At 41.9% G+C, this 14,193-nt stretch overlaps 1 long non-coding RNA gene across 1 annotated transcript in view; it reads right to left on the reverse strand.

The window, feature by feature from the left end:
- Positions 1 to 13,327, reverse strand: part of LOC149915493 (uncharacterized) — a 144,453-nt gene extending 131,126 nt beyond the window's left edge. The window contains exons 1-2 of the long non-coding RNA XR_016472067.1: positions 13,211 to 13,327; positions 7,437 to 7,677 (exon numbers count right to left, since the gene is read on the reverse strand). This is a non-coding gene — a long non-coding RNA (uncharacterized LOC149915493). The remainder of the gene's footprint in view (positions 1 to 7,436; positions 7,678 to 13,210) is intronic.
- Positions 13,328 to 14,193: the final 866 nt, after the last annotated feature.

Raw genomic sequence — 14,193 nt, forward strand, 5'->3', positions numbered from 1 at the left:
CGGCTGGCAAGAGGGCAGTGGTGATTTAATGTAAGAAAACTGCGCTTTGCTGAAGGGGCTATGGACTAGATAGCTTGGGCTGTAACAAGAAGCCTCTTTGACAAAGGCGCAGAGTGGCATCTTTTCACACAATTATATGTGGGTCACATTAACCTCTGCTGTGCAGGATTCCCTTAAGCTGCTTCTGTCTGCACATCGCTGCAGAGAAACGAAAGCAGCAATTCCTCTCTCCCTCTCTTTTGCTGCATAGGGCGATGCAGCAAAGTGATGGAGAGGGAGAGGGGCTCCAGCTTGTTGCAGCGAACAGGTCGGAAAGGGAAAGAGCATTCTGCTGAATGCAGGGGCAAACTCCACTCTTAGACCAAGCACTTTCATTAATCAGATGTGTTAATCAGTGGGCAGATTTGAGATCTTGAGCTCTTTATAGCACTATAATATTTGGATATACGGTTACATATAGCAGGAGACATTTTAAGTTTCACTTTCAGCACATATGCCAGATGCTGCTGAGAAACTCTTTGAATTCTGTTCTGTGAATAGAGAGATGGATGGATGGAGGCAGGGGAGGCATTTTTTCCACAGACTTTGGAGATACAAATTTTCTCCTGTCAAGTTCAACTCAAATCTGCAAACAGAAATTTCATCAGAGCCCTCAGGATTTATTAAAAAAAGCAAAGGTTTCTTTCACAAAATCATTTGGTTATTCCACTGTTCTGGTTTTTGCCTTGTTTTTCTTTGGTCTGCAGGGTTTTTATTTATGTATCAGAAAAATTCTGGGAGCATACACCAAACATACAAGGAACTTAGTTTCCCACTTTCTTATGTCTTGAAAGTTAGATTTTAAAAATTATTATTATTGTTATTATATTCAGGCACCTCACCTTCAGGTTACCTACAGATCTAGATGGCTCAATGTGGCATATGGCAGATGATTTTTATGTTCCACGGAAAAATGGATTTAAATGACAAGCTCTTCCAGATCTGAGAAAGTCACCGTGGAATTCTGCTTTTGTTCATTTAAAATGGGACCTATTGAGATAACAATGCAAATTCATGGTGGAAATGAAGAATACATTTCTTGCAGTGACAGCTGATACTAACACTGCCATTCAACTCCAATTGTTTTGTTAATCCCCCTGCTTTCAATACCAGTGTCCTGTGGGGTTTTGAACCTGCAGAACACAAGAAGCTGGAAAAGTCTCAGAAGATGGCTGGAAACTGAGATAAGGACACAAACTGGAAGCACCTGCCAAGGCAACTACCACTGAGGTTTTAAGACTAACAATTTTAAAGGCATTTGAACATTTTTCACATGTTGCAATCAGTGCCAGATTATGGTCTGATATTATACAGTACACAGTGTCACTACAGGAATCAGTCATTGCCGCTCACCTTTCACCTTCTGTTGTTCATTTTTACTCCATGCCAAAGAGCTCTTTCCACTCACTTGTGCCAGTAAAACTGTCTGCATGACCAGGCAGTGAACCAGACTGAGCAACTTTTCTTGCTTTAAACAAACACTAGGTTTTTTCTTTTCCGGCCAGGTTGGCTTGCTCCTCCCATCTGGTTCCCAACCACAAGAGTCCTTGTGCCAGCAGAGCAGTGCAAATGAAGGGCCAGGAGACAGCAACATCTTAAACCAATGCTACCAACAAACACTCTGCAAGATCAAACCACAGGCTAAATCTCAGCTAAGAGCTTTTTGGGTTCAGAGTGAACACCTCTATTAAGATGAATTAAGCACTTCAGTGTTCAGAAATGCAGTTTTGAACACAGCTAAAATCTTTATTTTCAGCACTCTGCCCTGAAACAGAAATGGCTTGAAAGAATCCAGATAGGAAGGCCATTAGGCCATTAACTCTGGGTTTCTGTTGATGAGGTTTTTTGTGCAACCATTTTGTTTAATAGAAAAGCATAGCCCTGCACTGCAGCCACTGCCACTGTGACTCCACTGTACTGCAGAGATACCAGAACTACCTTAACATTAGCTAGTCCAGGTCCCGATAACCATCTAGTCTCAACAGAACAGGCTCAGCATGGACTAATTTGTCCTGACAAGATTATTTGCAAATTAGGTGAGGAGGTCAGACAGCTGCCCTATAACCATGTTAAAATGGAGTAAACATTGGCTCCAAGTTTATGCCTTACCTACCTTTTAAATGTTTCTCAATGGGGCACTCAATTCATGTACCCCCTTCAGTGCCAAGTTTTGCCTTCTTGTAGGCCTCTTTTCAGCTCAGAAAACGTTTAAATGTTCTCAGTCTGATACTGCAGGTGTGTACTGATGCAAGTCAGGAGTCTTAGTGAAAGGGAGACTGGGAAGATGCCTGAGCGATGACATTAAATCACACAGAAACAAGATCACAGGAATTAAACATGTAAAACCAAGCAGAGTGGGAGTGGGTTTTGCAGAGAACTAGGGGGAAAAAAAAAAAAAAGAAAAAAAAAGAAAAAAAAAAAAAAAAGAAGGCTCTTGGATGTTTCTCTGTGCATATCTGTGCAAGATGCAAGGGCCTGCCCCATCTGGAGGGCTGAAAGAGTCAGATGATGTTACTGTGAGAACGGTTTTGGATCACAGTCAGAACATTCTCCTCTATTATGCTTTGCAAAGGGTCTGTCTGTTTTGTCATGAGGAGATGTGAACTGTTTGTCAGTGAAATGAGCACAGTACCGCGGGTTTTCCCACGCAAAATGATTCAAAGCCCACGGACTCACATGAACCCATCCAGATGTCTCAATGGTTTGTCCTGACACGTAGCATGAACATGCCCAAATGACAGAATGAGCTGGAAGAGGGCTTGCTGTTAATTCTAAACATTGTGGGCTATTTGGAAAACACATTTCTGGATTTTTATGCCTAATTTTTGGAAGGAAACTGTTCTTTCAGTCCAAGAAGCACTAACAGAAACAAGGCTAGCTGGCTGGAGCCACTGCAAGACCTGCAAAAATAAAAATAAAAAAAAACAACCCACAAGGTACAAAGGTAACGTCCTTCTAAACTTGTGTGTAGAAATGGTGTCTGACCACTCACACCAGTCCCACTGTAGTCATATCCTACATGTCAACATATGTAGATAGGCAGGACACAAAAGCAGGCATGCAGACTAGACTGACAGAAAAACTTCTGGTGAAACTTTCCAGCTAAGTCACAAGAAAAAAAGGTGCAAGAACTACTTAAAACAAGAATAAGAAATGTCATGTTGCATCAGACCAAAAATCAACCTAGCTCAGTACCTGATCTCTACCAAAAGGCAGGAGAACTCGCAGGAGAAATGTGAGAGCTCACAGGACTGCCCTTTCCTTGTTATAACTGGCTGTTTTTTTAGTAATCTGCTTAAAGACCCCCCTACATCAGGTGGCTAGCAGAGCCACCTATTTACACATCCAAATGTTCTCTGAACATATTTTTGCCTTTGGCCATCATATTTACTTCACAATGACTTCCGCAATTTATTTAGCCACTAATGTTGCAAATTGTTTCCTTCTATTTGTTTTAAACTTATTACCTGAAGGGTTCTTCTGGTCCTTCTGACTCCAAAACCTCCTTATGAGAGCTGCTCAGGAAATTTTCCAGTACAATTTCATTGGGAAAGGTCAATTAAGTTTAACTGAAATTTCTCACAAAAAGAAAGTAAAGAGTTTCAAAAAGAGTATATTCTCAGTTCTTTGATGGACTTTCTTTTGTCCCTCCATTCTATACCTTTATTTTTAGGATTACCTTGTGCAGTGTGGTGTACCCAGCGTTAATTACATGCTTCTCACGATTATTTTGTCAGGTACACAAATCCGAACAATTCTATTGCAATGTGGAAGACTCTGGTTCTAGTCTACGGTACAAACAATGTAGAGCAGAGTTGAGTTTTGGTCTTCTATCTCATGGCCACATGCCATTGGGACTGGCTTATTCTAGAGTGATTTAATTTATTTTTCTGATTTTGAATGACCACAGGTTTACCCTGAAAGAGAATAGACATGAAAACACTTTCCCAACTCTGTTCTGTGTACATTTCCTGTTCCTTTCTTCTATCTTTAACTTCCTCATTAAATGCACCTTAATTGTGTATCAGAAATTTCCATTGATTCTGAAGTGAATCACCGAACTGGAATTTGCATAAATAAAACATGTAAATATCTGCAATGTAAACACCTAAACTCCTGTAAAAAAAAATCCCACTTTCTGTCTTTTCTACGACTCCTTGTGGTTACAATGCAACAACATGCACTCCAATTAGTTCCTTGTCATGTTGGACGCTTTAACAGAAATGAATGCTCTCAAAATCCTTAGTTCCACTGGTACTGCCTTCTTCTCACTTTCCTTCTTTTCCTGTTTCTTTTGAGCACCCTTGTTTTCCACCATTCACTCCAGCTGGTATCTGACAAACTTATTACCCAGAATTCCTACTATCCAAGTCTTCTTGTCCCAGAATAAAACTGAAGACAGTTAGGATTGAGTTATAATCCTTAGAATCATTCTACAAGCTCTTTAGATAAAGTATTGAATTGGTTTCTGTCTGAAAAAATACCATGTATGAATAGGTATTTTCATCAGAAGGTGGCATAACCCAGATGTCATGTTGACTTGACACTGACTTTACAGCACTCTACAGAGAGGAAGAAACTTCCCCTTGAGCAGCCAACACCCAGGACCTCTCCTGCCTCACTGAGAACTCCCCATTGCACTTACCTTCCCTCAGACAAAATGAAATGTTGCCCCATATACATCATTCATCAAAGCCATGCCCCATAATTAACAGCACCATCCAGGGGATTTCAGTAGGTACTAAAATCCAAAGATTCAAAGCTTGGATACTGTCTTACTGCAGCTTGGGTAGATAAAAATGTGTCAGGAAGATTCATAGACATGTGGCACAGGAATCATTCTGCCTCTAAAACGGTGTGTAAAGATGTGTCAAAGCTATGAGATACTGCAAACCAGGTTCTCAGCTCCAACACAGAGGACACTAAAAAGGAGTGTGTCACCTGAGGGGGATCAGCTTTTGGTGTTTTGAAGTAACACTGTAGATTGGAATTGTCCTCACAAAAATTGAAACAGGTAGAGCTATAACGAATACAAACCCCCAGCAATCAACATGCCAGGAGCAGCCAAGTACACTGCAGGCCGGGTCACACTTTTTCCTTTGGCAACGTCTTCTGGCCCAGCAGTAGGAAGAACAGAGAGCTCCCTGTGAAGAGTTACTGTCCAGATCAGAGGTCCAGTTTAGACTTCACAGCCAGTAACACAGCACTCATCTGGGAACTCTTTCTCCCTAGCACAGCAGCACAGAATGGCTCACCCCAGCACAGGACCTCAGCCATCCTCTTATAACTCCACAGCTTCTCTGAAATTATTTTTTGGGGCCTGTGGTTTTCAGCAAAGAGGAATCTAAAGAACAAAACCTTTGTTCATTACATCATGGCTCCAGTAATGTCTAGGAACATTTTTACATTTGATAAAATCTCCCCAGATTACCTTTTGAAAGCCTGCGGTCAAGTCACATGGCTGGAAGCACAAGAATGATGTAAGTAACCACTGAGTAGCCCATAGATCAGTTCTCTCATGATGCTAGCACAGAGGCTTGAGAGAGGCATCACTCCTTCAAGGGAAGGATTAGCTGAAGTCAAGGAACAACTGTGTCTATAGAGAGACAGGAAGAATGGCCTGGAGTTATCTGTGCTTCTTCTCACTTTGTAAGAATTTGAGGCTCAAGTCAGCTTGCAGTTCCAATTCTCTGCATTAACACTGCCCATCCCTATCTACTCCTCTGTGTCCGTTTCCTCTGGGTATGTTGCCCCATTCTGTCTGTGGTTTGGAAGCTCTATGGGGAAAGAAGGTGAAAGACCTATCTTTCACTGTGAGTTTGTGGCGTATGAGACTTTGCTCTCAGTCCTACTTCTTTTAAGCAGAGGTGAGCCTACCTTTCAGTGAGAACTCAAATCTGAAGTCTGAATGTAAAGCAGGTGGTCGGAGGACTTCTCTTCCAGACAGCTCAATTTGGACAAAAACGGCAGAGAAAACAGGGAGATGAACATGCCAAGCTATGCAGGGAAAACCTGAGGTAAACTTTTCCAACAAACTAATTACTTTAAAGGAAATCACTGTTTCATACTTGTGTATTATGCCTTCAGGAGAAAAACACTTTCACAATCTATTATTTCCAGGATAAGCCCTGTGCTTTGGTGGCTACTGTAATCTGCCTTTCATAGACAAAGCATGAACCTTCAATCTTCAAGTAAAGCCACGTAAGTACAATTTGTATAGTTAACAATGGAAGGATGGGTGGGAATCATCTTAAAATTCTGACCTCAGGTGACTTCTCTGATGTCAGAAAGTCAGAGACAAATTGAGACATAGTAACCAAGAGTGCTGATTTCCAGACTGTACTTGCAACCACTAATTCATGCTGCTTCTCATCAGAGCAATGTTACCATGAGAGCTTTATTCAACTGAGAAAGCAGTTCTCACACAATCTTTGTTGTGATTGGCCTCTAAGCTTTCCTTGTCACACCATCATTAGTTAGCTGGACTGTGTTACTGCACTTGGGGTATTCATTCGCAAATGCATTTGGATGGCTATTTCAAAGACAAATCTCAAAAGAAGATTGAGATGTTTCTCTTAACTAGGTGACTCATCCATTTCGCCTACTTTCTGTCATGGACTTAAGGCCTTTATTTTTGCTTTGAAGACTCAAATCCATTGGAGTTCTTGTTGTAAGCAAGAGTCAGGGAGACTACCTATACTAAAAAGCTGGCTGTCTAGAACAGGTACCAAGCAAAGAAAAAAAAAAAAGTATCAGTATTAACATTATTTCCCGTTCTTTTTAAATTGAGAAAATAGCCAAGAGGAAATGAAATGACTTGCCTTATATCACTATAGCTGCATCAGAACTCAAAGCCCTGGGTAATGACTTAGCCAGAAGACCACCCTTCCTCTCGAACAGTAGCTGGAGGTCTAAATGTGAGTAGCCTGGCAAAGGAGGGGATTTGTTGTTCACATAGCTGAAGATTTCTGGACACCCTGAGGCTCATGGGATCTCTGTCAAAGCAGCTAAAGAGAAATGCTCCTCTGGTGGTATTCCCAGTGGCCCATCTGCAAGCTTCAGTGCTAACTTCCTGGTAGGTGACTCCCTTTCAAACTGGAATCCAATTTACAAAGCCTTTAATTTTAAACTTTCTCATCACTGACTTAATAAAACTAAATGACAGGTAATGGTCCCAGAAGCCAGGAGCTATTAGATCCTTCTCAACACTAATCAGGGCTGATCAGATGCTTGTGCACTCCTTTTCCAGCTCACAAAAGCCCAGCTCCCCAAGGACTCTGCCACCGGGAGGGAAACAGGAAACCAACCCTCTCACAGGCAAGTGAAGAAGGGCAAGGGAAGAAAGAAAGAAAGAAAGAAAATAATCAGGAAAAAACAACGTTAATGTGAGCACTTACAACTGGAAACTAGTAGCAGGATCACCATGGATAATGCCTGCTCTCTCCCTGGAGTTCATCTGGGGCCCACGTGCTCGCTCCATTTCCCCACCAGGGCACTGGGGGCTCTCAGAGGCGCTACAGGCATCATGGCTACATGGAGGCATGTAGCAAACCGGCTCTGATTTCTGCCCAAAGGCATCAGTGTCATACCGGTCGGGATGTCAGCTTGGGAGAATGTCAAGGCAGCAGTCACGGTGTGCTGTCACAAAGAGAAATAGATATCATTTCAAACACACAGCTCTGGAGAGAGGAGGGAGAGGCAGAAAAGAGAATCCCGTCATGCACTTTTAGTGGGGGGGAGAGAAGAGGAGGCTTAACTCTGCTTTGGCCATACTGGAGGAGGCAGAAGGAGAGGATGTACCACATCCTCACAGCCACCATGCCACTAGGCTAGGAGGGGAAGTGCTCCAAAGCAGACACCATTCTTAGCTGTTTTATTCACTTGGTTTCCAAAGGAACTGGAATTGGCCTTCAAGGATTATTTCCTGCTTTATGGGCATCCTTGGCCAGTAGGAAACTTTGGTTTCAGTGCAAAGGAGGTGGATAGTGACATGGTGGCAATGAACGGCTCCACCAGCTTTTTTTCCTCTTCAACTTACACCTCCACACACCAGTGATAAAGGAGGTTTAAACCCAGCCTCCTTCCTACTTCAATTGTCTCATTAAGAATCAGGCCTTGTAGCAGGCAGCCCTGGCTTATAGACATTGCATGACACCCGTCTCCATAGGACGGAGAGCCATAGGACAGTTGTTAGAGTCAGATCTTCCCCTGTTACATGGGCCTTTTTTGGAGATATTGCATCTACCACATGGGTGAATTAGACTGCACTGTTCCTGCAGCTGTGAAGTTCCCAGGCCTTGTTTTGCAAAGGGAAAACAAGATGGAGGCATTTTATCCAGGTGACATAAAGCAGCCGTGGCGCAGCCAGGACTGAAAAACAGAGCATCTGAATCTCCCTCCCTGCTACAGGACCATGCAGGGCAGCTCCTGTCTCTTCCTTTCCCTTTCTTTCTATAAATAAAACTTAGAAAACCAAGTTTTGCTTTTGTTTCACTGCAATTCAGGATGGCACTAGGTCTGCTGCTAATTGTGCCTGCGAGACACATTTCTTTCCTGGTTGGTGGCACTTGTCACCCAGTGCATGCAGCTGGAACACTTCTCTGTTAGAAGGGAGAGAGAGTCTTCACTCCAGTCCCTTTCTCAGAACATACAGTATATAACCATATTTTCAAAGCAGGAAACATTTTTGAAATAAGGCCTTTTGGTGACACAAAAGTGCCACCCAAAGTGCACATGTATTTTAAAGAAAAGACAGTGGATTGATTTAAATGTTGAGAGAAACACAGCATTTCCCAGACCAGATTATTCCTCCTTCCTCTCACAGTATTCTCTTTCTGTCCACGTGCACAGAGGGAGCAGCACCAAGGAGTCTGAGGCTTCATCTTTTAAGGCATCCCAGTGGAAGGCTTGGAGACGACACAGTGAGCGTATCTTATTACCCCCTGATATCTGTGTAACTTTTTTGATATACAAAGTCTGTATCATAGAAAGCTCTGGAGCCTGCTGTAATATAATTAATGTGATAGGAAAACTTGAACTGGAGCACAGCCAGGATTTTCATCACACTCAAGCCCCACTCAGTAACCACTGGACTTTCCATTCCTCCCTCAGCTACCCACCTTATTTGTCTTTGCTTCCCATCTCCTCTGAAGCACCTTTTAAACCCTATTGACATGTTTGTTAGCTATAGTAGCATGATGGATCTATGAAGGACGCCCTGTCTGGAGCAAATGCCTTGCTTGCTGGCTCATCTCTAGCTTGAATCAAGGCTCTCTTATCCTTGCATATGACACTAGCTCATATAGCCTTGAAACCTCTCACTTCCCTATTCCCTTCAGACTTTCTTATACTTAAAGTAGTTCCTCCTCCCTCGCTCTTGTCCTTTTCCTCCCAAATTTGGCATTCTACATAAAATTCTTCAAGCTTTTCTAAACTGTGAGACATTTCCCAAGACCCTGCATTATGCTGCTTACCCCATACTTTTCTCTGTACTTTGGATCTCTCTGATAATAAGGTGTGTAAACTGTATATCACAGCTGCAGAAAGAAAGGGGATATATAGATGTGGCCTCTTCTAAGTGCAAGACACTGGCCTGGAACCTCTCCCAACATCTGCTCTTAGTCTGGACAAAGGGAATGGAAGATGTAACAAATTTTGTAGCTCATGTAAGAAAGATCTCAGAAGAATTGCAATAGCACACTCCTAACCCACAGGAAACAGGTATGGACAGCCTCTTGGAATGAGGTGTAGCATTAACAGGGATGTTCTATCTTGTAGCACTACCTTTTTCACTGCACTTTTTAGTAGTTAATAGCAAATAGCATTTGCATTTCTTCTTACAACACTGTATTGTTGGACAGATAAAAATATCTGTCGCCCATCACAGACAAGGTTAGTAAAAGGGCTTTTCCACATCTGCAGGGACAGTAGAGTGAAGAAGAGAAGCTGGTGTCTAGGATTACACAGTATTTATCCACATATGTTTATTATTTTGAGAAAACATAAACTTCTTTTGCTCTATTTCTATCTTCTGGTTACCAGTGGGCTACATCAAGCTGTCACCCTCATCCTGGTGCTGGTTCACTTCATCCAAAATCTCCTTCCATAGGCAAGAATAAGCCACCCCTTGCTAGTAGTTTTGACTTAATCTAGCTCTGAAGCAACTCAGCTCTTCTCAGTAATTATTCTTTTCTGTCCCCCTTATAGGGTTTCTGTTCCTGGTCAGAACACAAATCTAACTGTCCATGTAAAGCTGAACACTTAGATAAATCCATAGGATTGTATAAAAATTTTCTTGGAAAAAGGTTTTATGTGTCTGTTTTGGGCATGATCATATTTTAGGCTAGAACAAAAGTAAAGTCTGTATGTCGGTTCACTTTACAGAAGACAAGTTGGTCATAAAAGGTTCATTATAAGACCACTAATTTCACAACACTCAGATTAAAAAAAAAGTTCTAGATGCTGGAATTCTTTTGTATCTCATCTGAAATGCCCAAAAGCCAGGTTTACCCCTAGATCCGTAACTGCAAGTTACCCGCCCTCAGGTTTTTTTTTTTTTCCATGGGATTTCATCACTTCAGATACTTGCCTGAGGTTTCTCAGCAGTGTCTGTGTTGGACCCCTATCAAAAGCACAGGCAAACAGCTCACAGGTGCTGATCTCATGTCTGAGTTGCACTGAAGTCCCTGGGTAAGTAAATGGAAGCTCTCATCTCCCAGTATAGACTTTGCAGATAAAAAACCAAGGACAGCAGGATTCCTTTTATGAGCACTATTGATAGCTAAAGTTCAGGTTAGGTATTTCATCTACTACAGAAAATAATGACTAAAGGGGGCATTTCTGTCTTGAGTAGAGAAGAGCTGAGTTGCTGTCTTGATTCTGCTACCACTTCTTTTTTTAGATGGGGGAAAAATGTTGTGTCTGCAAATGGGACACAACAGCTATGTATCTCACTACCTCTTACCATTCACTCTCTTGTCTACCCAAGCATTTCACAAAAAGAAATAGCAAGGTCTAAGTGCAATGGCTTCAGCCTTACAGGAGGGGCAAATAATAAACTACTAATAAACTAAAGAGAGGAACTGTTGGTCCCAACAAACACAGAATGAAACATGAAACACCGTAATTTGGACAAACAGATTTACACCCATGTCTGTGCCATGGCCCATTTGACTTTAGGAGAGGTGCACAGTATATGCATGAAGCAGCTGGATTCTTGTTTTCCAAGCATAACCCTGAGACTTTTGAAGAGAATATTAGCAGTAGGATCTCCCTGGTTGTGTTCTCCTTAAACTATTATCTCTTGGAAATCCTCCTTCCCTTCTCCCCTCCCGAGACTTTACTTCTTGAGTTCCCAGGACCATTTAACAAGGTGTAGTTTTCATAGGAGCAGAAGCATGACCAGATGATCTGGCAACACAGAGCTTATAAAAAACAAATTGTCCACAAGCAGAAAACTTAGGATGAGCGTGAATATTTGAAACAGCTCTAAACATAGATTTTAAGGTGCACCGTTGAAGGAAAGGTGGAGGGCCTGCACTGCTTCCCAACTAGTACCTACCCAGCCACATATATTACACACACACATTCTTTTCATTGCTTGTTGTCTTTTCAAAACACAACAGTGTCATTGTTCAGATGGCAACTTCACAGCAAAAGGCAATTGTCACATCCCTCGGCTGGAATTGGCTGCAGTTCAGATTTCAAAGCCCAGAGCAAGGTTTTTTCACTGAAGCTTTTCTTCTGGAAGCACGCTGACAAGCAGAGTGGCTTACCCTCAAATGTGCCAGGCCATAATAAAATCACCAGTCACCCAGGATCTTCTCCAGACCAGAAAAAGGTACTGCAAGGGCAGGCAAAACAGATGCCCTGCAAATACCAGAAATCATGTGGTGTTTACTGGGGCTCTCAGCTTTGTTCCTGCCACTCAGCTGGAGCAGCTCCAGGCGTTCCGGGTTCACACTGGACTGACTCCAGATTCAACGACAATGTAATAATTTATGTGCATCTCCACGCTTTGGTTTTCAACCCTACAATTAAAAGGATACAGGGACACAGTAATTTCCTTGCTGAATCAGACCTGTGGGCCCATTAATGCAGGATCCTGCATTTCCACTGGTAAGTGGAAAGTTGACAGCATAGTTCTCTATGTCCTGGTATTTGGCAAACTGGTGCTTTAAGAAGGACGACAAAGGAAACCTGGATAGTGAGTGAAAAAAAAAAAACAAGGTTTTCTGAAAATAACAGGGAACTCCTGCTGCAGTATTTTGAGGATATTTGTTAAGCGAGGATGGTTCAGTCTGTTTGTATAACTGCTGCTAGGAGGAGAAAAAGAATGAAGTTCCATTTGATAAAGAATTTTGTGCTTTCATTAATCACTTCTGTTTTGCTTTTGAAAAGAACCCAAACAATCTCATTATGCCCTCCATAACTTTGTTTTGGGTCTGCCGGAATACACTGCAAATGTCTTATACTCTATTAAATACTACTAGAAAAAGAAGCAAAAAGCAGAACACCAGTTGGAAAGAAAAAGAACAACTAAATAAAAATAATGTCTTCAACCCAGTCAGGCTCATATTTTATTGTTCCTCTGAAGACAAAATAGAAAAACAAAACACATAAACAAACAGTCAAATCAACGTGATTTCCTCAACAATTTTCTTTTTGTCAGTATGTCATTTTCCAATGGAAAACCACACTGTCAAAATGTTACTGACTAATTCTATGTACAAAGTTCCTAGAGAGCATCTCTGTGTGCTGTGATAATTAGGACAAGATTTACAAAAAACTAACTACATGGCTGTGAGGAAATTCAATGGCTGCACATGGATAATATGATGCAATGCAATTCCTACCATTATTTTCACCTTCAGCTTTCAAGATACCAGCTGAGTACAACTTCTATTTTACTGTCAGCCAAGAGATGTAGCTTATTAGAGAGGAAATACGTATATCAAATAGCAGCTGCCATGAAAGCTTTGTTCTCGTTCTATCTTCTTTAGCTGTTTTCTCTTAAAAAGTCATTAGACCGAAAGTAAATGGTCACTCTTTATGGACTAAAAACATTGTGTATCCTTAGTTCATCAGCACAAAGAACACAAAACATAATGGATATTTATCTTGTCTAGATGCCAATTAAACTTCTATAAAAGTGACCAGAAATTATTCTTACCAGCTCAAGAGAATCCTTTCTGGGGAAGATATTTCATTGCTAACAGCTTTGATTATATGAAAAATACTTGCAGAAGTACTTTCTCAAGACATCTTGATAATCCAGCTGCCAATACCAACCAGACAGAGGAATCTGAGAAGGGAAGGAAAAATGCGTAAGTGTTTGTGCAAGATGGTGAGCTCTGGGGCAGCTTGAAAAGCAGTGCTGTGCAGCTGCCCTGCTTAGCAAGAGCTCCTGCACAAAATACTACTTCCACAGCTATTTCCTACCAGTGGCAAGTTATTCCTGGCATACAAAAGCAGTGAATTGCTTCCTGGCCCCACACTGGCTCAGCTTCTTGGCAGAGGAGAGGTGAGAGGCCATGCTCTGCCTCTCTTCACCATTTTTCCACCCAAAAGCTCTTTTAAAGCATTCCCACCTTCTCCTCTGTGCTCAGACACAAAGCTAAGATAGTACAGATAGATAGCAATACACTTGCTATTCCAGCTCCCTGGGCATAAATACTCTGCTTGACTCAGACTGGTGGTGCTGCAGTACAGGGAGATACACATAAACGTGTCCACCTCTTCCAATGCATTTATTTTCATGTTTTTCCAGTCCTTTCAATCCTTTGTTTGGTTTGGGTTCTGTTTAGAACTTGGCTGAGAGATACTGCCAGTTGCTTACCTGCACTAACTCAGCCTGTCCATTCCTGTGAATAACCTGGACAAACCCAATCCAACCCAACGACACGTTCCTCTGCTGGGCTGGGAAATGACTTTCATATATGTCTGAAGGCTAGAAAGGTCCTTATCTCCACACTTCAAAGAGCCTCCTCCCATTTGACAACTTGGTGTCTCCCCACGGATAATTTGAAAATCTTATTCTCAACGGTTTTAAGCCTTTTGATCTTCATAAAAGCCAGGTCACAGAACATCTTATACCGTATGCCTTAAGGAATGCCATAAAGTCTGAGCCATTGCCACATCCAGGCCTCACTACAT

Source organism: Phasianus colchicus, chromosome 18 (genome assembly GCF_987193195.1).
Source record: "Phasianus colchicus chromosome 18, bPhaCol1.hap1.1, whole genome shotgun sequence".
Taxonomy (NCBI): domain Eukaryota; kingdom Metazoa; phylum Chordata; class Aves; order Galliformes; family Phasianidae; genus Phasianus; species Phasianus colchicus.